We start from the raw sequence: 25481 nt of genomic DNA, 5'->3' as shown, positions 1-25481 counted from the left end.
CTTCTACTCAGAGAGGTTTACCCTTTGCTCTGCTAGTCACTCTAATAGGCAGAAAAGCTCAGCTCACCCCAGCTTTATACAGGGGTCAGCTCCAGAAATAGCTCCTTTAACATTGGCAATGGAAGCACACAAATCCAGCAGACACTGTTCAATGGTGGCTTTTAAGCCTTGGAACTCAAGGAAGTAGTTTAGCTCCACTGCCAACTCCTGGCAGTAGGACTTTCTGCCATCACTGGAGACTTTATCATTCTTCAGGTTTTTTTACTCAGATGCCTTTTAGGAGGGCATGCTTGGTTCTGTTCATTGTTTACATCAGAAAATTAGGGTTATTGAGGCATACAGGCCTAAGGGTAAATGCAACACATCATAGACCTTGATAGCTAATATACTTCCCAAAATATATGATGAAGATTTTTTTAAGGGTCATAGTATAGAAGAAATTGCTTTATAAAATTTTATCTTGGATCCTAAAATTCTGACATAGCAATATTAGATCTACAAAATCATGTGAACTTTAATTGGTGCTATCTTAGATTGCCTTATTCTCTGTTTCTGTCTTTACAGGTAATAGAAATTACTTTGTTGTTGTGTTACCTGTCTTTTCTAAGAATTAACCCTGGGGGATTCAGATTATCTCTGGCTCTCCCCATTAGCCCCCAGCCAGTAGTAGAAACTGATTGATTGATTATTGAATAAGTATGTGCCCAAATGAACAACAAGTGAATGGCCAAGTGAGCAGAGATTAGCAGTGGTGGGCATTTCCTCCTGTTTGTATATGAAGAGTGCCCTAAACTGACTCTGAGTCAGTCACTCTGGAGATCTTATTCTGTCCCACCACTTTCATGAGTCGTTCCTATCAACCCCAGCCATGCCACAGATAGGTTTTGGTGATATAGTGTGATTTTGGGGGGGGGGGTTGCCTCTCTTTCTACCATAAGAAGAAAATTAAATAGGCAAACCAATGCATTAAATTAATAGGAAAGTTTAAATTAGCTCTTGTACACCAAAACCTAATGGAAAAGAGGAAATCCTTGTCAGCTAGATTCTTTTCTGAATTGTATTTTAACTAAAAGTCAAAACTTTGTGTGTGTGCTACAGTTACTCGAAATTGAACCCAGGGGCTCTCTACCATTGAGCTACGTCTCCAGCCCTTTTGGTTTTTTTTATTTGCGACAGAGTCTTACTGAATTGCAGAGGCTGGCTGTTATTTTGTGATCCTCCTGCCTCATCCCTAAGAGCATCTGGGATCATGGGCATGTGCCATCAGGCACTGTAAGAATGACCAGATAGGAAACAGCAGTGATGTTACTGAAAGATAATTTATATTATTTCTTGGTTATATCTTGGTTAATTTATATTATTTCTTACATTTTACACAGAGGTTAACTAATATTTTAAGAACATTTAACATAAGGGGAACATTTACTGTTTTACTAAAAAGTATATACATAGGAGTATTTGAATTATGTATATAAATATACCAGATATTTATAGTAATTAGCTTTTGATTTGCAGAAATAAGTACAATTATTTTCTGCAGAAACTGTGTATACTTTAGTTATAAGTTATGTTGTTTTCAGGGGTGTTGTATAACTACTTTGTATTCATTCTGACAGATCACAGCCAGAATGGCAAGGACTTGGAGACTTGTCTCCTATCTTGAGAGTGGCATTAGCAGTAGTTGTTTAATGCTGAATACAGCTTAGCACAAGAAAGGAAGTCCTGTCAGCTAGCTTATTAATGCAGCCACCTCAGCTTCTGATCAGATCTCTGACTGACATACTTTCTTACCAAATCAGAGGTACTTAACTAACCACAGAGAAATGCTTGCACATGTCGGAATGAAATCCAAGTGAGCACTTGTTTTGCCTTGGGCATGTGCACTTTTTGCAGAAGTAGGATTCTGTCTGGGACCTTTTCATTAAGTAGTGATAATGAAGGAGGATTGATGTAGTCATCCTAGACTAGAGATTTCTTTTCACTGCTAAGACACTTGACTGTCACTTGCATTTTAATGCTTCTACAGAGGTTTTTCAAGCACTGGGGGACAAGTTAAGTCTCTTTGCCCTTTTAAGTATGTGACCCAAGGCCTGCCAAGGTTTCCACATGATTAGAGGGATTGGATTGGCAAGACTTGACTTCTGTGGAAGACGGGGAGGCAATACTTACCTTCTTAAGGGGGTACAGGGATCTCTAAATAGAAGAAGCTCTGTCTACTGTTTTCGTGGATGACATTAGGCCTCTGTTCTTACGTGCATGGGGCCCAGACAACAATTACATCACAATCAGTGGAAATGGACACACTCACACCCCAGGATGTGCCATACAAGATTCCGGATGCTTTTGCACTGTCATTTATTGATCATTTGGTCTTTTAGGACCACACCTTCATTAACTTATACCCATGTTATGTAGGATCAGGTAGGTCAGATCTTTTTTTTTTTTTTTTAATTAGTCCTAATTTTCTAGGCTTTAATATTACCACTAAATGTTTATCTTGGTTATATACTCTTTTATACTGGGATTCTTCATTCTGTGAGATTAGGCCATATTATTACTTTAATTAGTTATATCCTATGAAATAAATCCTAGTGTTATCAATGGGGGATAATAATCTTGAATTAAAATCACAATTTTTCTCCCCTTGGGAAGAGAGTTTTCTGACAACAGTTATCAAAGGGCTTTTTTGTAATTGTCTGGATACCTTATTAATTACATCATTTTACCTTTTTGTCAAATCTAATGATCAATATCAGAGGTTAAAATATTAAATATGCTAGTTCAGCTACTCTCTTTTCAAGCATCATTGGGGACTATCCTGTTATATAGGTGCACATTTGTTGTGGCTTTTAAGATGCAGATTATTTTTGTAATTATAGAAAGTAAAAAATGAAGAATAAGTCATAAATTAAATCCAATTAGAAATTTAATGAAGGCAGGTTCATATGACCAAGAATATGAATGAAAAAACTTCTTCATCTCCAATTTTTTTTATTCCATACAGAATAATACTAAACCTTTATTTCTTAAAAGATGTGCCTGATCCTGAAAGCTTTGTTTCTCAGAAGGAATTTTTGGAAAGACTTTGCATTCTCTGTCTCCCGCTAGCCTTTTTTTAACCAAAGGGAAGGCGATGAGATGATATGGGTTACCTGTACAGTCAGCCTCATGGTATTGTGGGGAAATTGCTGTTTGCCATGGATGTATGTGTTTATCTAAATGTGAACAAAAAAAAGATTTAAATGGAATAGTAATGTACCAGGAGCAATAGAAGGGGTTAACACTATAGATTATGAAGTCTTTGGAAACAATGTTTTTCAAATAATGAATACTATTTACAATACAGTGATTCTCTTAGGCAGATAGAAGGACTCTTAAGATCTTTTGGGGTTTCTTTTTTAATTTTATTTTTACACATATATATATTTATACACATATATACACACAAAAAAGTCAATGGACTTTTATTTTATTTATTTATATTGGTGCTGAGAATCCAACCCAGTGCCTTACACATGCCAGGCAAGTGCTCTACCACTGAGCCACAACGCCAACCCCTTTCTGGGTTTCTTTTGGACCTAATAGTCTATAATAAGTTTACCATTTTGGTTAAATGAGCAGTGGCCTTGAACTTTCTGTCATCTGCTCAGAAAACGGTACTTGAGGAATCTAATTCCATTGGTAAACTCTGACTTATAGTTCTAGGTTCTTTATACAAATGAGTGCCTCACTTTTAGTTCTCCTAATTCTCAAGCTGCTTATCAGTAGTGTTGGAGTCAAGGAAGAAACTTCTGTGCAGTTTAGTTAGCCAGGAGGAAGGGCATGCTGGAAGCTAGTCTGGAGTCCCAGAAGACAGCACACCCTTATGCCTTCACCTTGTGTTGTACCTTTGTAGGCTCTTCCTCACTTGTGAGGGCCAGTGATGGTGTTTGAATACAAACAGTGGTGAATGCTTCCTGAAGTATGAGCAACTCCCATCCACTCCCCACCACTACCACCAGAGATGTCACAGAGAAAGTGCTTATCCTCAACCCAGTAGTGTGAGGAAAACAATGGGTTCTCATTTTAGTGGGTGACTTGGTGGTAGCTGGTTGTCAGCCTGCTTTTTTTCATATTGGCTTGTTGCTATAAGGTCTGAGGCTGGCAGATTACAACTCTGTAGCTAGTCATTTTCGATTTATTTGGACCTATTTCTCCAGTCTACTGAGCTTTCACTGGCTAGCATCAATTCAGACACACAGCAATTCCTCAGAATCTCTATCCCCATCAGATGGTTCGATCTATGTGAAATTTAGCTAGAGGCGTTTAGACAAAAAAGAAATATTGTGGCTGGGGAAGCATTTAAGTTAGAGGAGGCAGCCAGGGCTGTTTTATTACTTAGGCCTGTGTCACCTGTGATGACCCATGAGAGTGGAGAATATTGATCGCTTGTCACTCAAGGCATTCAGCAGATTGCATTGACAAAGCTTGGCAGGTCTCTAATAGCAAGGTTACTGGCCTTGGCTACAGCCCAAGGGAAAACTCTGCAGGCCCTATTACTTGGCGGCCTTTAACTCGTATAGAATTGGGAGAGAACACTGACAAAAGCGAGGACATGATTTTACGGTTACAAATGATTTTTCCTGCTTGCTTCTTTGCCCCCTTTTAATTTCACTTTACTTCTTTTTCTTTCTATCTTACTTTCCTGATCCCTGTTAGTCCCTCCTTTCTTATTACAGATAATCATGGCCATATTGTTTTTTCTAGGATAAAATCCCTAGAGTGTGAAGTAGAGAATGCTTAGCAGGTATAGTACGAGGCCTAAGTTATTGTCTTGACTTAGGACAGCTTGCTTCTGACCACACGTTTCAGGGTGGTAGAATGTGCCTGCCTGCACGTACTTGAGTTTGGTATTTAGGCGGTGCATGGCTGCTGCTTTCCACCAGAACGAGAGCTGTCCCTTCTTGTTCCAGGTTCTACTCATCTATGTTTCCTGGTACTCAGACTCTCTTCAAGCCCTTGATCTTACATAGTCCTGAGGTCCAGCTGAAAGACATGCTCTGATATTTAGAGATATAGTGGCACTAATTCAAGCTGGAATGATTTTGAAAACCAGTAGAGAACATTCCTGCACAGATACTGCCTGGTCTATCCAAGGATTCGAATTATTTTTGCCATCAGGAAAGTTCTTGGTCGACCTCCCAGGGCAATGTTCCATAATTGGAACCATGCAGTGCTGCCATTTGTTTTTGTGAAGCCGTTTTCAGGTTCCATATGTATCTTTCTCTTTAAAAAATTAACTTTTCTTATCTCCTTTATCTCCCTGTTGATATGAAAGATACAAATATCATTTACCCAATTTTAAAATGAGTACATTGATTTCTAATTGCTCTTATCATAGGTGATTTTACAAATGGCTGGCCTTACCTCCCCCCTTTCCCCTTCCCACTCTTCCCTTCCCCTTTCCCCCTGTATTGGAGATTGAACCCAGGACCTTTTGCTTTTGGCTTTAGACCTTTTTATTTTATTTTGGGACAGGGTCTTGCTGAGTTGTCCAATCTGGTCTTGAACTTGAGATCCTCTTGCCTCAGTCTCTTGAGTTTCTGGGGTTACAGGTGTGTACCACTACACAGAGCTCACAGTGGATTTCATTCTGTTCTCATGTAAGTTTCCAGTCCTCTAGTTAATTCTTGGTCATTCGCTATTTCCTCTTCTTTTACTGTGCTTCAGACTGGCTATTTTCTTCCCTCTTTAATTTCATGCATGATCCTTGGTAGAAAAGAGGTTTCTTATCTTTGCTTAAGCTCTTCTCCAAATATATCTACATTTGATGTCTATAAGTGACTACATTGCCTTTGTATTCCAGGTTCTCAAGATGGATAAGACAGGGTTTTATGTTAGACATTTCATCAGCTTTGCTTTTGTGTTCCAACATAAATGCCATCTGTTGTCACAGATGAGTTTTGTGTTATTTTGGAGGTTTAATCTCTTTCTGCCTCAATTTCTCTATTGATCAAATGGATGGTAACATTACTTGTCAAATTGAATGAATTAATGAATTATTATGGTATTCTAATTATATTTCATTTAAAAATATAAATTAACTGTTGTGAAGTTTCTCACATAGAGACTTCCTTCTTATACAACTGCAAAGGCCCAGGGAGGCAGAATGAGAACTACTATCTAGGCTAGTTTTGGGGGGGGGACTAGGTGGCACTACTGGAACCAGAAATGTGAAAATAAAGCAAGTAACTGTGGATCTATTAATATTCTATAACACTTTGAGCCACTTTGAATTAAAATACTTACCTGTGAAAGGTTTTATAATTCATATGACCTGAAATAATTTACACCTAATTAGGTTTTGTCAACTGAATAATTCTGTTTCATGTTGCTTCCACAGAATAATTTAAGCAACAGCATTTTATTCTCAAAATAGCTGTAAATGTCAAATTAATTTTGTTGACATGATCAGCATGTAGAAGAGATACTTGGCAGAATTGTTTGTCAACTGAAAATATATTATGGGGCCTCAAAGAATGTGTGGATTGATCATGGTTTAGCTGACTTTGGCAGTTGGGTGCATTCCTGGAAAAAGATCACTGTCAGTGGTTATAAAACCCATTATAGCATTTACACCTATATGATCAGAAATTCTTTGAAGACAGAAGTTTCCTTTTCTCTTTTTATTACATGTACAGTATCTTTCTCTTTGGGGGTTATCTTTTTATCAGGATGAGACTGAATCCCATGTAAACTGCTTCAGTGTTCATTATCTTTTTCTTCAATGTCCTTGGGAGCCTTTATTGAGACTGGCTATCTGAATGTTATTGCTGAATCTCACTGTGTTATTTTGGAGTATCCTTAATTTGAAGAGACTCTCTGTCCTCTTTCCTAAAAACCCTGTCAAAGACTAGTATCTTTGAAATCTATGTCTAGCTCTTGTTATTTCATGTATTTCAAAATCCCTTCTCTTCTCCTTCACCTCCTTCCTGGTCCAGTTTTCCAGCTCTTAATGTTGAAATCCTGTCATCTCTAGGCTTAGGTAAGTTAATGCAGGGCTTCTTAACCCTTGTCTTATAGCACATGTGGAAAATGGTACTATTTGGATAGCATACTGAAGCAGATGCACAAAATACTTCTTGCTGTTGGAGTCATTGGCTCAGAGGCTATGACAAGCCATAGGTAGAAGGTAGGAATACATACTTTGGCACACACATTGTTTTGAATATTTTGGTTTCATCAATCCTGACTTCAAAACCAATCTTGGAAGACATTAGAAATTTGTTTATTTAGTGGTATCTGAAATTATTCTTGTGTTTTAAGTTCAGCATTTCATGCAAGTACATCTCTGAGTTTTCACCCAAATTATTTCTATTTGTATCCAGTCATTAGGAAGTTCAGATTTCTACCGTGCAGGGCCATCGAGTGATATTTTTTTACTTCTCTCTCTCAAGAGAATGAACCTGAATTTTGCCTTCAGCTTCTGCTTAGCATCTGGCTTCACCTACAATATTTTTCTTCCCTCTGGATATCAGAGGACTGCTTTTCCATTGGCAATAAGTATCAGTATCGCTCAGAATCTATTGACTGTACTTGTGTTCTCTTCAACAGTATTAGATTCTTAAAAGAGCAAATCTCTGTTGCCTTTGAGTTCCTTCTGCTCACCCATATGTATTTCGCTTTTATGTTTCTTGGGGGGCATGTCCCATTGTAGAGTTGACCTGTGTATTCCTGATGATGTTTCTTTTTCTTTAGTTTTGCTGCTGACCTCTGTTGATGCCTCAGTGTACCTTGTAACTGTCCCTTCAGGACAGGAACTCAGGAACTCAGTATTGGATATATTCTGTGAATATGGGACCTACATGTATTCTGTCAAAACATGAACTACAGATGCAAATAAACATTATGCATTCATATTATTAGCTTATAGGTTTTATAAAGATGTGACTACTTCTGTTATTCATATGGGAGACAAAAGTGAATTTTAGAAACTATGAACCAATTAGCTTTATGTTGGCCCAGAAAAGCTTCGAGAAGATATTACTAATTATTGCTTTCTGAAGGCTTAGTAAAAGAAACGAAGTATTCATCATTGGAAACCAGTATAGGTTCATATTCTTTCCTTCAGAACAAAGATTGACAAACTTTTCATGTGAAGTGCCAGATAACATAAGCTTTTTAGTCCATTCAATCTCTGTTGTAACATCTCAACTCTGTCATTGTACACAAGCTGTAGACTGCATTAAATGCTTTTCTGTAAATGGATGTGGCTTGTGGGTCCTAGTTTGCCAACCTTGCTTACAAGATCGTCTTAGATAATATGTACTTGGATTTCTGAATGCAAGTTATTTTAAAAAGCCTTTTATAAGGTCTTTGTAGAAGAATCGAAGAAGTCTGAAGTTAGTGGTAGTGTATTTAGCTAGAATTGTTTCAGGTTGAATAATTATGTGGATGTGTGTCTGTGATTGTACCCCAGTCTCTTGTTTCTGTTTTGTCCATATTTTTATGTGTAGCTTAACTGAGTTTGGAATTGACAGCAATCAAATGTGTCTGATGCAGAGAGAGAGCACAAACACTTTGAGTGATGGATTAAATTTAGCAGTCTGAAAAACTGAAAAGAGGTAGATATGAAGTTCTATGTTCAGAGCCCAGGATGCACCTTGATAGTGCAGAGAGTGAAAGCATAGTTCAATAATAGCTTGTTAGAACAAGGCAAGGGACGGGTTCCAACTCTCATGCATGCAAAGAAAATCATCCAGATGGCTGAGAAGACTCTGGATCATGTCCTATTAGAAATGGTTGAGATAATGGGGTATTTAGCCTGGAGGGATATATGATAACTGTCTTCAATTATTTAAAGGGCTGTCATGTAGAAGAGGAATTAGACTTATTCTACTGGGATCCCAGAGGACACAAGCAAGAGCACTGGGTAGAAGATACAGGTAGATCCAGTATGTCAGGAAGAACTTTCTAACAATTTGAGCTGTTGAAAAGAGGGATGGACATTGCCTAGAAGGCTTAGATCACTGGGAATATCATAGATATGTGTTGCTGATCTTGCAGGGTTTTGTGAGGGAATCTTAACTTTGGCGTGTGATTGCATGAGATGGTTTTTATGGACACTTCCATTTCTGAAAGTTTATAAACTGTAGGCCCAGGGAGAGTATGTTCCCTTCTCTGTCCTGATAGTTGGCAGAGTCCAAACCCTAACATTCTGTCTTTTGCCCTGACTCTGTGGTTGAAGTACTGAATGTGCATGTTTTCTATGTGTATCTGTATCCTGTCATCTGTGTGATCTGTCATAGACCAGTTACATTCGCCTGTGAAATATCACTAAACCTGACAAGTGCTTTGGAAGTAATAGGAGCAAAATAAGTGTTTGTTGAGTGTGTATTGAATTACAACCAAGATACAACCAAAAGCCTTTCTTGTACTCATCTTAATTTCATGACAAAAGCCCTTGAAAAAGGTCTAAAATCACAACCATAGATTCCTAATAGATTGATGACATAGATGAAACAGTTATATATTTGTGTCTCTGAAACACACCCAAAAGTACTTCACCTAGTGTGAAAGTGATGAAGCTGTAGTATCTGACCAGAATTGTTTTACCTCTGATGGGTGATTATCATTATTTCCTTTATTGCTTCCTATGCCGACTTCCCTACCAAATTAACTCTAGACCCTTCAAAGTCTGGAATATATTTTCCAGTCTTGTGAATACTTTGTTCCTAATGATACCGCTGTTGACCGGTGACGAGTCCTTGCTTCCCCGATGTTGAAGAATAACACCAAAGAAGCATGCCGAGGCAAGGTCAGAGGAGAAATTAGAAGTTTATTAAAGGACAGCAGAAAAGACTTCTCCCGGAGGAAGAAGGGGACCCAAGAGGTGGAATCCGAGGAAGGGCTGTTGTCTCCCCTTTTTATAGTTTTGGTGATGGAATGTAGGTTGAAAGGCCCGAGGGGTGGGACACTTCTTTGTGATGGGCTATCTTTAAGTTTGCTGGGGGCTGTTCATTAACACTTCTTTGAGGTGGACTTTGGCCTAGGGCCTTTTCGGGACTTCATTAACATTTCATGAGTTGTCCTGGGTTTCCCCGGAATCATTCTCAGCATGGCCTCCATTTTAGATTTCACTCGGTGTTAGATCCGATTTATCTAACTACACTGACTACCTAACTTTAAATCTGGCTTCATTAACATAGTCTTATACTGTCCTCATATAATGCTGAGATTGACAGCCTATCTACCAAGGCCTCATTCTTCCATGTTCTGTGCACAGGCAAGTGGTTAGGTATCACAGCACATTTATTGATGCCTTTCCCTTGGGCTTTAATGAGGGTTAGGCATAGGATAGGTGGTCAGTGAATGTCTCTTTCATCATTGGACTCTGATGCAACCTAGTGAAGTCAAGTTTTTTGTTTCTTTTTTTTTTTATTGGTTGTTCAAAACATTACAAAGCTCATGACATATCATCTTCCATACATTTGATTCAAGTGGGTTATGAACTCCCATTTTTTACCCCAAATACAAGTTGCAGAATCACATCGGTTACACATCCACATTTTTACATAATGCCATATTAATGACTGTTGTATTCTGCTACCTTTCCTATCCCCTACTATCCCCCCTCCCCTTCCCTCTCATTTTCCCTCTCTACCTCATCTGCTGTTGTTTAATTCTCTCCCTTGTTTTTTTTTCCCCTTTCCCCTCACAAACTCTTATATGTAATTTTGTGTAACAATGAGGGTCTCCTTCCATTTCCATACAGTTTCCCTTCTCTCTCCCTTTCTCCCACCCCACTCATCTCTGTTTGATGTTAATCTTTTCCTCATGCTCTTCTTCCCTGTTCTGATCTTAGTTGCTCTCTTTATATCAAAGAAGACATTTGGCATTTGTTTTCTAAGGATTGGCTAGCTTCACTTAGCATTATCTGCTCTAATGCCATCCATTTCCCTGCAAAATCGGTGATTTTGTCATTTTTTAGTGTTGTGTAATACTCCATTGTGTATAAATGCCACAGTTTTTAATCCATTCATCTATTGAAGGGCATCTGGGTTGATTCCAAAGTCTAGCTATTGTGAATGGTGCTGCTATGATCATTGATGTGGCAATATCCCTATAGTATGCTCTTTTAAGGTCCTCAGGGAATAGACCGAGAAGGGCGATAACTGGGTCAAATAGTGGTTCCATTCCCAGCTTCCCTAGGAATCTCCATACTGCTTTCCATATTGGCCGCACCAATTTGCAGTCCCACCAGCAATGTACAAGTGTACCCTTTTCCCCACATCCTCGCCAGCACTTATTGTTACTTGACTTCATAATGGCTGCCAATCTTACTGGAGTGAGATGGTATCTTAGGGTGGTTTTGATTTGCATTTCTCTGACTTCTAGAGATGGTGAGCATTTTTTCATATACTTATTGATTGATTGTATGTCCTCCTCTGAGAAGTGTCTGTTCAGGTCCTTGGCCCATTTGTTGATAGGGTTGTTCGTTATTTTATTGTTTAATTTTTTGAGTTCTTTGTATATTCTGGATATTAGGGCTCTATCTGAAGTGTGAGGAGTAAATATTTGTTCCCAGGATGTAGGTTCCGTGTTTACCTCTCTTATTGTTTCTCTTGCTGAGAAAAAACTTTTTAGTTTAAGTAAGTTCCATTTGTTTATTCTTGTATATAACTCTTGGGCTATGGGCGTCCTATTAAGGAATTTGGAGCCCGACCCCACAATATGTAGATTGGAGCCAACTTTTTTTCTATCAGGTGCAGAGTCTGATTTGATATCTAGCTCCTTGATCCATTTTGAATTAACTTTTGTGCATGGTGAGAGAAAGGGGTTTAGCTTCATTTTGTTGCATATGGATTTCCAGTTTTCCCAGCACCATTTGTTGAAGATGCTATCCTTTCTCCATTGCATGCTTTTAGCGCCTTTATCAAATATAAGAAAGTTGTAATTGTGTGGATTGGTCTCTGTGTCCTCTATTCTGTACCATTGGTCCACCTGCCTGTTTTGGTACCAGTACCATGCTGTTTTTGTTACTATTGCTCTGTAATATAGTTTGAAATCTGGTATCGCTATACCGCCTGATTCACACTTCCTGCTTAGAATTGCTTTTGCTATTCTGGGTCTTTTGTTTTTCCATATGAATTTCATGATAGCTTTATCTATTTCTACAAGAAATGCCGTTGGGATTTTGATTGGCATTGCTTTGAACCTGTAGAGAACTTTGGGTAATATTGCCATTTTGATGACGTTGGTTCTGCCTATCCATGAACAGGGTACGTTTTTCCATCTTCTAAGATCTTCTTCTATCTCTCTCTTTAGGGTTCTGTAGTTTCCTCAATAAAATCCTGGCGAATCGAATACAAAAGCATATCAAAAAAATTGTGCACCATGATCAAGTACGATTCATCCCTGGGATGCAAGGTTGGTTCAATATACGGAAATCAATAAATATTATTCACCACATCAATAGACTTAAAGATAAGAACCATATGATCATCTTGATAGATGCAGAAAAAGCATTCGACAAAGTACAGCATCCTTTTATGTTCAAAACACTAGAAAAACTGGGGATAACAGGAACTTACCTCAACATTGTAAAAGCTATATATGCTAAGCCTCAGGCTAGCATCATTCTAAATGGAGAAAAACTGAAGGCATTCCCACTAAAATCTGGAACAAGACAGGGATTCCCTCTCTCACCACTTCTATTTAATTTAGTCCTTGAAATACTAGCCAGAGCAATTAGATAGACAAAAGAAATTAAAGGCATGAAAATAGGAAAAGAAGAACTTAAAATATCACTATTTGCGGACGATATGATCATATACCTAGAAGACCCAAAAGGGTCTACAAAGAAACTACTAGAACTAATAAATGAATTCAGCAAAGTGGCAGGATATAAAATCAACACGCATAAATCAAAGGCATTCCTGTATATCAGCAACAAAACTTCTGAAATGGAAATGAGGAAAACCACCCCATTCACAATATCCTCAAAAAAAAATAAAATACTTGGGAATCAACCTAACAAAAGAGGTGAAGGATTTATACAATGAAAACTACAGAACCCTAAAGAGAGAGATAGAAGTTTTTTGTTTCTAAAGGCAGTATTGTGTGTGTGTGTGTGTGTGTGTGTGTGTGTGTGTGTGTCTATCTTTTTCTACGTATCACCTGTTTTCATTAGTACTATGTAACTTGTGTGTCCCTTTTTGTAATATTTGGTCTGTTTTTATTTCATTCTTTATATAGGTGCTAAGAGAGCTTTTAGATATGTCTATGTAAAATAAATTCTTAATACCAGAATTTTTTTTGAGGGGGAGTCTATTTTCCCCCCTCAACTTTTTAGTTCAGTTGGTGGAAAACGTGAAATAATGATACCAAGATTAGTTTTGCCTAGAGAAAAGTCTATTTGCCAGTCCTACAGATTCATAATCATCATGGAGGACATCCCTACAAGGAAGAACTCAAATACCATTTTCCAGTCCTGCCTGATTTTTGTAACAAAAGGATGGTACTTGATCATGCGGGAGCTGGATTATTAACAGCTTATAAGAACTGATTATTAAATTTTCAGGGTTTTTGTGAGCTGGTTTTAAAACATGGGTTTTATTAAGTTTTATAAGCTCACCTTTTATTTTAATATATTTTACCTCATTGTAATCAATATTCAGAACTTATCATGGAGTCATCACTTAGCTATATTTTGAGGTTGTTTCCATCCATATTCAGTAAAATACTACATAAGGGTGTGCTATGGAGCCTTCTCATCTGCATTCCTTGACATCACTTGAGTGGCTTGAAATCAGACATTAGGATTATTTACAACACAGATTGTTAAATGGTACAAATCTGAACTTGAAGTCTTGTTTAGTTGATTGTTGTGACTCAGAAATGTTATGGAGAAGTGTTATTGATATAGACAAAGTTTAAAAGTGTTGTATCTGTATTCATTATATTGTGGACAGCAAAACAACTCCCTGTATTTTAAAACCAGTAGTTTTAAAGTTCCTCCACAAGGCAACCATCCATGTGTCTGTCCTTCATGACTGAAGTTATTTGTGTCAGACACATTTAAGTCATTGCACCTTGGTTTTACTCACTTAGAAATACAGCAGATGTCATAGGAGAGCTGCTTACTCCTTGGGGTAAGCCACAGCCAGATGTGGATAAGAGAGTTCCACGCCTTCCTACCACATATTCTGTGAGCATCCATCTGCAGGCTTTTTAAGAATTTATATTGATGTTTGTTGTGCACTTTGTTATTCTTTGTAAACTTCTTGGTATTCGTAATTGTTTATCAGTAAAACTGAAAATACATGCAGGTATCTGTATGCCTGCATCCTTCATTTCCCAGGGGTTATTTAAGTATTACCAACATATCACTGTTTAAAATCCAAATGGGAATCAAACTCTTGTGTTTTAGGTCAATTAGGGTCTTGTGTAAACAGTGAATATTTTGCCTTCAACTTATTCAGAGGATCAAATGCAATATAGGAAGCCTTCCTGATGAGAGGGCATGAAGTCAGGGTTTTGAATGCCACACTGTAGAATACTTGATGGACAAAGTGTTTTTGGATTGTAAAGCATGCCCCTTATATTTAAATGAAGATTAGAGGGTGTTGAAGAGAGATCATAAATGTTATTAGAACCTCAGCAAGGATTTGGAATCCAATACATTGAAAACTAATTGAGAAGGAGCTTTGGACACAAATTAGATACCTTAGTTACCCAAAGCACTTATGTCAAGTAGCAGTGCTTAAGGATTTATCTGTGGTTTTTCTCTCAAGAAACTAATTCAAAGGAGGAGGGGAGTAGGAATAAGGTATAAGCTAGCCTGTATTTTGCATTGCTATGAGAAATAAATAATGGAATGGAATAATTTTGTGTCTCAGGAACATCATTTTATAAATGAAAAATCATGAGGAAAATGAATTTTAAAAGTAGAAATTCTTCTGTTTCTTCTTAATTTGGTAGTCCGCTTAAGTAAAAGTATTTTGTGAGAGATTTCTGATTAAAAATGAGGTATTTCGACATATTAAAAAGATAGTGCATCATGATCAAGTGGGCCTCAACATATGGAAATCAATAAACGTAATTTATTACATCAATAGACTTAAATATAAGAACCATATGATCATCACAATATGTATAGAAAAAGCATTTGACAAAATGCAGCACCTCTTTATGTTCAAAACACTAGAAAAACTAGGGAAAATAGGAACATACCTCAACACTATAAAAGCTGTCTATGCTAAGTCCAAGGCCAACATCATTCTAAATGGAGGAAAATTGAAAGCATTTCCTCTAAAAACTGGAACAAGACAGGGATGCCCTCTTTCACCACTTCTATTGAACATAGTCCTTGAATCTCTAGCAAGAGCAATCAGACAGACAAAAGAAATTAAAGGGATACACATAGGAAAAGAATAGCCCAAACTATCACTATTTGCTGACAACATTATTCTTTACTTAGAGGATCCAAAAAATTCTACCAGAAAACTTCTAGAACTTATAAATAAATTCAGCAGGATTTAAAATCAACACCCATAAATTAAATGTACTTCTGTACATCAGTGATGAATCCTCTGACCAGAGAAATCAGGAAAACTACCCCATTCACAATAGCCTCAAAAACAAAAAAACAAACAAACAGACAAACTTGGGAATCAACCTAACAAAAGAGGTGAAAGACCTCTACACTGAAAATTACAGAACACTAAAGAAAGAAATTAAAGAAGATCTTAGAAGATGGAAAGATTTCCCTTGTTCTTGGATAGGCAGAATTAACATGGTCAAAACGACCATTGCTGCAGTCTGGCTGGGCACAAATCACAAGCCACTGAAACAGGAACAAACTTTATTTCTGACCTCCACCAGCACACTCCACACATGCTCCTGGGAACTCCCCCAAATGCCACACGGCTCCTCCAGGAACCAGCGGGAAAATCCCTCTTCCGGCACTACCCCAACCAGTGGGAACTCTCCTGGAATCCCCATGAGAGCTCAAGCAGAACTGAACGGGAACTCCGCCAGAACTCAAAAGTCAGCATCTTAATGGCTCCTTAGCATCACCTCTCAACCACTACTTCTGGCAAAAATGCCATGCATCATCCTGACTCGGCTGTGGCCCTCAACAGACCATACCTACCAGAAGCACTATACGGATATAATGCAATTCCAATTAAAATGCCAACAACATTCCTGATACAGACAGAAAAACCTATTATGAAATTCTTTTGGACAAATAAGAGTCCCAGAATAGCCAAAGCAATCCTTAGCAAGAAGAGCGAAGCAGGAGGCATCACAATACCACACCTTAAACTATATCAAAGAGCTATAATAACAGAAACAGCATGGTATTAGCACCAAAATAGACATGTAGAAGTGGTGCAAAATAGAGGACACAGAAACAAACCCACATAAATAAAGTTATCTCATACTAGACAAAGGCGCCAAAACCATACAATGGAGAAAAGAGAGCCTCTTCAAGAAGGAATGCTGGGAAAAATGGAAATCTACATGCAGCAAAATGAAATTAAATCCCTGTCTCTCACCCTGCACAAAACTTAATCCAAAGTGAATCAGGGACCTAGGGATTTGACCAGTGACCCTGCACCTAATAGCAGAAAAAGCAGGCCCAAATCTTCAGCATGTCGCCTTAGGACCAGACTTTTTTAACAAAACCCCTAAAGCCCAAGAAATAGAATCAATAAATGGGATGGATTCAAACTAAAAAAGCTTCTTCTTAGCAAAGGAAACAATAACATGAAGAGAAAACTTAGAGAATGGGAGAAAATCTTTACCACATATCCATCAGATAGGGCATTAATCTCTAGGATATACAAAATCTTAACACACACACACACACACACACACACCAAAAAAAAAAAAAAGACCCCAATCAATAAATGGGCTAAGGAACTGAGCACTTTATAGAAGAATATACATAGTCGATCAACAAATACATGAAAAAACGTTCAACATCTCTAGCAATTAGATAAATGCAGATTAAAACACCACTGAGATTTCATCTCACTCCAGTCAGAATGGCAATTATCAAGAATACAAGAAGCAATAAGTGTTAGTAAGGATGTGGAAATTCATTCATTGCTGGTGGGACTGCAAATTGATGCAACTCTGGAAAGCAGTATGGAGATTTCTTAGAAAACTTGGAATGGAACCACCAAATGAATGGATAAAGAAACTGTGGTGTGTGTATAATGCAATATTACTCAGTCTTAAAGAAGAATGAAATTATGGCATTTTCTGGTAAATGGATGGAGCTGGAGAATTACCATGCTAAGTGAAGTAAGGCAATCCTAAAAAACTAAAAAAAAAAAAAAAAAACATTTTTTTTTCTGATAACTGGATGCTGACCAACAGTCCAGAGGGGTGGGCAGGGGAAGAATGGAGGAACTTTAGAGAGGAGTGAGGGAAGGGCAGGGGAGGGGGTATGGGTGTAGGAAAGATGGTGAAATGAGATGGCCATTATTACTCTATGTATGTGTACGATTGCACGAATGGTATGATACGTCATTATGTACAACCAGAGAAATGAAAAATTTTTGCTCCATCTGTGTACAGTAAGTTGAAATGCATTCTGTTGTCATGTAATTAGAACAAATAAAAAATAATAAAAAAGAAAATGTGGTATATACACACAATGGAGTTTTACTCAGCCATGAAGAAGAATGAGATTATGTCATTTATTTGTAAATGGATGGAAACAGAGAATACTATGCTAATTGAAAGAAGCCAGATTCAGAAAGTCAAGGGCCAAATGTTTTCTGTCATATGTGGAATCTAGAGCAAAATAAGAGAAAGAAGGTTATGGTGAGGATTGGATATCATAAACACATAGTAAAAATCAGTGAAGTTGAAGGAGTTGAAGAGTGAGAATGGAAGGATGAGAAAGGGGAGAAAATATGAAATTTAACAAAATTATACTATATGCATATATAAATATACCACAGGAAGTTTCAGCTTTATGTATATATAGGAAGTAGGAATCAAAAATAAATAAATGAGTGAAAGGAAGATCTGTAGAGAAAAAAGAATGAGGGGAGGCAGGAAGGAAGGGAAAGTGGTGGGTGGGAGGGGACAGGGATTGAAATGAAATTCCATGCATTTGTGATTTTGTCCAAATGAATCCAACTGCTATGTGTAACTATAATGCTGTAATAAAAAAGAAAGTAGAAAAAGGAGGTATGTCCATTCTTCGTTGGACCTGGGCTGAGAAATGTTTTGTTTAAGTAGCAGTTTACAGGCAGAATTGTAAGGTGCTGTAATAACTTTGAAAGCCACTTTTACTAAATAAAAATCAATGTTGTTGATTGAGTAGTAAATATGAAGAATGTTAACTTTCAGTAAAGCAAAAGAAATTCTTAGGGATTTCTGTGAATTGTGTGTGTTTATATGGTTTTGTGTGGTTTGCACACTTAAGCACACAGAAACACCAGGGGCAGTAAGACTGTACCTCCAAGATCCTTTACTAAAGTAATTTCATTAATCCTAAGAATGATTAAGAATTTAACTATGAAAGTAAAGTAGCTTTTCAATATTGTGTGGACTAACTGTCTAAAATGTTGATTTGCTAATATCTGGAACTTCCAAATTAAATTTTATGGTATATGGATGATTTATTGTAATCTCCTACAAGGAAATCCATCTTAGAAAGTTTTTCAGAATCATTCTAGGTTGGGAATGGGAAAGCATTTCTAATTCAAAACAGGAGTCAGACTGAGATCACGTCTCCCTAGAGGAATAAGGAGAGGTTTTCCTTGTTGCATATGTTTAGAAAATATGGATAAAGCCAGACTTTTAGTACTTTTCTTCTGGTTTTAATGATAGAATTCCCAAAGGACTAAAGTTGTTCCAAACAGTCTGAACTATGTCTGAAGTTCAAGAACAGTATACAGTGGGTCTAAGGACTTTAATTCTGGTTGGAAACTTTGAGAAAACTAGCCTTTTAGTCCTGTGTTTCTTGAACTTTCTGTTAACAAAATGCTTCTTGTTAAGTCATTAGCCAATTGTGGACCAACTAGTCTCTGATAAAACAGTTTTTAAAATACAAAATCATCAGCAAATTTCTAAGTCACAAAAGTGAGTGATTTTGTTTGATCCATCTAGTTAGTAACCATTTTATTCATTGCTTAGTATGTGACTGCATGGAAGAGGGCAGGTTAGTAAGTGAGGTGTGATATCCTTCATGTTGTGTTTCAGTCTTCTTCTGTTGGTCTTTCTGCTTCAGACTTCATGAACTGACTAACATTTGAGTAGGGAAGTCACTGATAATTGTTTTAATGCTTATTTCTCCAACAATCCTGGTCTATCCTTTGCTCCTCTTGGTAATTGATTTTTCAGTACATTCTGAATGATTTCATATGGCCATGCTTTCAGATTATCATCTATCTCTAAAGTAGCCCTAATGGGTACTAAGGCGATACATCTTCTCTTATCACCTCTTTGTTGTGTGGAGTCAGAATACCATCAGCAGGGCGCTACCTCATCATGGTGGAGCAGGTGTTGCAGTGTGTGTCTTCCAAGGAGACCTAGCAAGCTGCCTTTATCCACTTAAGCTGGAAGGTCAGTACTAATTCTCATAGTGCCAAAACGCCCTTACAAAACTTTCTCCCATATAGCACATACAAAAATTTTATGTACACACACACATTGTCTAATAAACATAGTCATATATGTAGGATCGGCTTAGGATCATTGTATTTTGCATTTGTTTTTAACAGCTTTACTGAAGTGTAATTTATAAATAATAAACTAGTTATATTTAAGTTACACAGCTTTATAAGTTTTGACGTACACATACACCAGTAACATAATTAAAGTAATGAACATTTCTCCCTCCCCAAAGTTTTCTCCTGTCCCTTTGTAATTCCTCACTTCCTCAAATCCCTGTCCACTCTAGCCTGTCCTTAGGTAATCACTGAATGCTAGAGACTTCTATATAAACACAGTCGTGAAGTTTGTACTTGGATTTATTTAGTTTTGGTCAGATTTTTTTTTTACTTAGCATATTCACTGTGATATTTATCTACATGATAGTACATATAAATAATTTATTCATTTTTATTGCTCATTATTGCTATTCATTCTACAGATATATCACCAGTTTATTTTTACACTCACTGATGATGGCTATTTGTGTTATTGCCAGTTTTTTGGTTTTGTTTTTGTGTGTCTGTGTTGATACTGGGGATTATACCCAGGGCCTCACATGTGTTAGACAAGCTCTCTACCACTGAGTTAACATCCCTTGCCTTTTGTAAAAATTTTATTTTGAGAGAGGATCTCCCTAAGTTGCCCAGCATGGCCTCAAACTTGTGATCCTCTGCTTCAGCCTCCCAAGTAGCTGCAATTTATTTACAGGTTTTTGTTATTATGAACAATGCGGCTTTGAATATTTGTATATAAATGCTATATATGTTCTTTTCTATTGCATAAATATCTGGGAGTTCAGGGGTTAGATAATGTACTAGTTGAATGGTAAATGTTTTAAGGAACTGCCAAAGTGATCATATCATTTTACATGCTCAGAGTAGTATATAAGAATTGCACTGTTTCTACATCCACTCCTGTACTTGATACACTCATTCCTTTTCCTTTTAGTAATTCTTCTAGGTATGTAATAGTAACTTGTTATGGTTTTGGATTGCATTTCATAATCATATCTTTTAATTGTCTTTTCCAATCTTTTGCCCATTTTTAACATTTATGTTGATTTCTTATTGTCAAGAACTTTTTTATTCTGCATACAAAACATTGATCAAATGAATAATATGCAAACAGTTGCTCCCAATTTATGATTTGTCTTTTTTAACCCTCTTAACAGTATCTTTGAAGAGTAGAAGTTTCAAATGTTGATGAACATAATTTAACAACTGTCTTTTATAGATTATCCTTTTGGGGTCAAATCTTAGAAAATCCCTTATAATCTAAGGCTACAATGTTTCTTCCCATGCTTTCTTCGGGAGGAATTAAAGAGTTTTAGCTTTTCTATTTAGTTCTAGGACCCATTTTGAGTTAATTTCTGTACATGACACGAGAGCTATGATTAATATATTTATTGTTGCATATTTTATATAATTGTATCAGCACCATTTGTTTAAAAGACTGTCTTGTATTTACTGAATTGTTTTTGCAGCTTTGTCAGAAATCAGTTTCTCTTATTTGTAGTATTAAGAAACCTTAATTCTGTTCAGTGATGATTCTCAAGAGTTACCAAATGAAGGCCCACAAGGTTGAGTAAAGTTCACAGCCTGTATGAGACAGCCTACATGTTAAGAATGGCTTTTTTATATTTCTAAAGATTTGTTTTTAAAAGGAGGGAGAAGAGAGATATGGAGATTAAGAAGGTAAGGGAGAAGAAGAGGAGGAAACCTGAGTCCATATGGGGTATGGTATTGGTAGTTGAAGCTTCAGGGACACTCTTCCACTGAGCTACATGCTTGTTCCCCACTCCCACCCTTAAAAATTTTTTTTGTCTTTTTTTGAGATGGAATGTCACTAAGTTGCCCAGAATGACCTTGAATTTGGAATCCTCCTGCCTCGGCCTCCGGAGTAGCTAGAATACAGGCATGTGCCACTGAATTCAGATTGATATCTGGCCTTTCTAAGAAAAATTTATTGTAAGCCTAGTCTATCTTGACATCAATACCACATGTCTTTATTATTATAGCTTTATAAAATTTTAAACCAGATGTTACTCTTCCAACTTTGTGCTTTTTTTTGTAATTTTTTTTTACTGTTCTTAGTCCTTTGCATATCCATATGAATTTTAGATACATGTTGTACCTTTCTTCAAAAAGATCATTGGTATTTTGATTTTGACTGTATTTAATCTTTAAATAATTTAGGGGACAATTGATGTTTTAGCAATGTTGAGTCATTTAACTCATTAATGTACTATGTTTATTATATCTTGATTTCTATCTGAAGTGTTTTGTATTTTTCAGTGTATAGGCCTTTCAAATTCTTCCTTTGTCAATTTCTTCTATTTCTTTTTCTTTTCTTTTCTTTTCTTTTCTTTTCTTTTCTTTTCTTTTCTATTTTTTTTAGTTGTTCAAGACAATACAATGATCTTGATATATCATACATTTGATTCAAATAGGGTATGAATTCTCATTTTTCCACGTGTATAGATTGCAGGTTCACATTGGCATACATCCATGTGTATACATACAGCAATCCTAGTGTCAGTTGTATTCTGCTGCCCTCCCTATACCCCCCTCCCCTCCCCTTCCCTCCCCTCCCATCCCTATTGTCTACCCATAGTACTGTGACACTTATCTCTCTCTCTCTTTTTTTTTTCTTCCCTTCTCCCTCAGCCATTGTATATGTATTTTGTGAACCCATCTTTCTCTCAAAACATTGAGAGAGTCCAGGCCTTTCATACCTTTTCCTAATTTGTATGTATTTTTGATATGATTGTAAATTTCATTCTATTATAAATTTGAATTTCTCAGTGTTCCTTGCTAATATATTAATATACAATTGAGTTTTGGGGTTTTTATACTGTATCCTATAACATTTAAAACCTATCTTCTTGTGCTAGTGGCTCTTTGTGGGTTCACACAATTTGTGATCTGTGTTGGTTTAGTTATCTTTTGTTTCTTGTGTAGGGTTCTATATTTGTGGAATTATAGTTTTCACCAAATTTGGGTAGATCTTTAACCTTGTGCAACTATTTTGATTTTCCCCAGATAATCATTTTATCACCTTATGGATTCATTAAAAAATATATTTCAGATACTAATAAAAAAATCTTTGGAGGATCATATAGATGTTACTACTAAGAATCTGATGTTCAGAGCATCAGAATCAAGGATTGGCACTTATTTGTTTATTTAATTTTATTTTTTAAGACAGTTTTGGTATGTTGTCTGGTCTCAACCTCATGGGCTTACATGATTTTGCTGCCTCAGCCTCCCAAGTAGCTGGGATTACAGGCACATGGTATCACATTGTCTACTGTTTTTACTTTTAAACTCTGAAGTTGCTGAAGTTTCTAAAGAAGTTTAGGTACTGAAACCTCTACTGTTGTCATCACATATTGTCCTCTCCGGCTTTCTTACCTTCTCAGATTCTCGGGAGATAGGTAAGGGATATGTTCCTGAAGACAGAGATGGTGCTTCCTGTGTGTCCTTGGGTGATTACTGAAGAACTTACTTCTCAGGCCTGAGCCAAAACCAAGATTCCTGAAGTTCTCTCTGTGTCTTTCCAATAGTGGGTTTATATAAAGGCTCCCATTTTGTTGGAATACAAAATTTAGTACTAAGATGTATAGGCTGTCACTTTTCCCCAGTCTGAAAGTTGGCTGTGGTGATATACAAAGGAAAGAGAAGAGCTTCTGGACATCCATTCATCTGATGGCTTTCAAGTAGAGGGGATATTCTCTTAATCTGATTTTGTTGTATCTAATGTAGGGATCTGTGGCAGCAGTCACATTCCCCAGATTATGTAAGCATGCAGGTTGACAGGTCTGTATTAAGGAGGCAGCTGTGTTTTTTTTTTTTTTTTTGTATTAGAGTTTTATAGTTATACGTAGTAGTTGATATGGAGGTAGCTGTTTAAAAACAAAAGCTTGCCAGCATATTTTTATTCTCCTTTTTTTTTTTTAATAAACCAGCTGTAGCAGATGAAAACAATCTGTGCTGTAGCTCATATTTCTCATGTTAGGCATATTTCAGCCATAAACCTAATTATGACAAGAATTTGCAAATGACTCCAACTTTTCTTGCACTTGGTATCAGAGGATACTAAGTCCCATGTTTGAACTGATAAAATCCTCCTTCTGAAAGCATTTGTTTATTATATTACAGCTTCACATGAGCTGAGCTCCATCCTGACCCTGTGTTAAGTGTCTGTGGTAGATTTCATTACATCCATATACTGGAAGTCCTGCCAATATACTGGCAGCAAAATCCTAGTGGAAAATAAATGGCAATAAAAAAGAGAAATGATAGCCTATGTGAGTGGTGAGGAGCACAGCTTTATTGAGCCTGGACAACCCCAGAGTAGTGACTTGGCATGCAGACATGAGCTTAAGAGAGTGTGAGTGAAAGCTGATACTGGAATAACGACTCTGTGGCACAGACATGGGAATAATTTAATTAATTGCACTGAAATTTCTTTGATGAACAGTTATGTGGTGATAAGCGTGAGGTTGAGCAACAGAATGAGGCCCAGCTCCTTAATGGGCCAGCACAGCTGCAGTTTTGGATGCTTTCCCACCTTAGTTTCGTCTGTGGCTCTCCATCACTTTGCTCACCCACATCTCTCCAGCTAAGCGCACCCCTCAAGGGGCTCCCTCTCTGTGTCTGTAGAACTGAGGGCAAGTGTATTTGGCCACAGGAAGCCAGCTAGTCACTGCTTTGAAATGAAAACCAGATCAAATGAAAATTGTGGGATGGTTTCCTTATGATGGCTTTACCTCCCCTCCTCCTCAAATCTCTAGGATGCGTTTACAGCGTCTTTGCTGCTAAGATGTGTAAAGATTTTAATAAAAATTTCTCATCCCTGGAGAAAGAGGCATGTCTTTGTTGTCAGAGCGCTAGCGGGAAATGAGCAGTGTGTCCCAGCTGGAGCACCAGCATTAATCCCATGATTCCTAGCTGTATTTTCAGACAGATCAATTACTTATGGCTTTAACCAATCTCTCAGCATTTTCTTGCTGTGCAGGGCCCCATTTCCAGACTTGGCAGCTGACATAACCTTCCAACTTGATAGGACTTCAGCTGTAAATCTCTTCAGGCCCGCTGCCTCTGTTCACTGAGGTTATACAAATGAGTTGTTAACTAAAAATCAAAAGTCAAAAATTGTGGGTGGTAATCTGTGTGTCTCAGTAACACCAGTGGATCTAGGCAACATTTTTAGTTGTATTTTTTTAAAAACAAGATGGAGGGTTCAGTTGTCTGTCTTCCTTCACTAGGGACAGGCTTTGCATGAGAGAAAAGCTTTCTCTAGAGGGAAGAAATTATCCACAGTGGATGCATTTCCTATCAGCTTCTAAATTGAAAGATTAACTCAGAAATGGAGAGAAAAGGATCATGAGGAGACATGAAGGCACGCACAGGTGAGCTGTGCCTGATGTGTCTCACACTGGGTGAGTCACCTCTTTTCAGCTGCGAGGCTGCCTGGGCTTAAGGCCAGGAGATTCTGTATTTTTTGAAAAATAAATAAAATCATGACCCTTGCTAACATGTAGGTGGCTTGGCACATGTGAGCTGTTTATGGAGTATGTCAATGTGTGAATATAGCATTTCTATGATGGAGCCGACTCAATGCAATGCCTGAAGACTTCACTGAGCAGGGTTAGGGTCTGGCAGTCTCGACCACTCCTTGTGTGCTGACCCCTCACAGCTATGTCTAGCAAGTTTCAGCCTTCTGGAAGAAGTCCTGAGGGTCAGATGGAGGGACTAGTCATTCTCTTTGTCATTTCACTCACTTTAGACACAGATTTTGTGCTCTGGTTTTTCAGT

At 37.3% G+C, this 25481-nt stretch overlaps 1 protein-coding gene across 4 annotated transcripts in view; it reads left to right on the top strand.

Annotated features, from left to right (window-relative positions):
• Window positions 1-25481, top strand: part of AUTS2 (activator of transcription and developmental regulator AUTS2) — a 1127114-nt gene that overhangs the window by 503526 nt on the left and 598107 nt on the right. The gene's annotated exons all lie outside the window — the stretch shown is intronic.

The sequence above is a fragment of the Spermophilus citellus genome (assembly GCF_964194105.1).
Source record: "Spermophilus citellus genome assembly, chromosome: 6".
Lineage (NCBI taxonomy): Eukaryota > Metazoa > Chordata > Mammalia > Rodentia > Sciuridae > Spermophilus > Spermophilus citellus.
The sequence above is the reverse complement of the archived record's forward strand: the minus strand, read 5'-3'. Positions and strand labels throughout refer to the sequence as shown.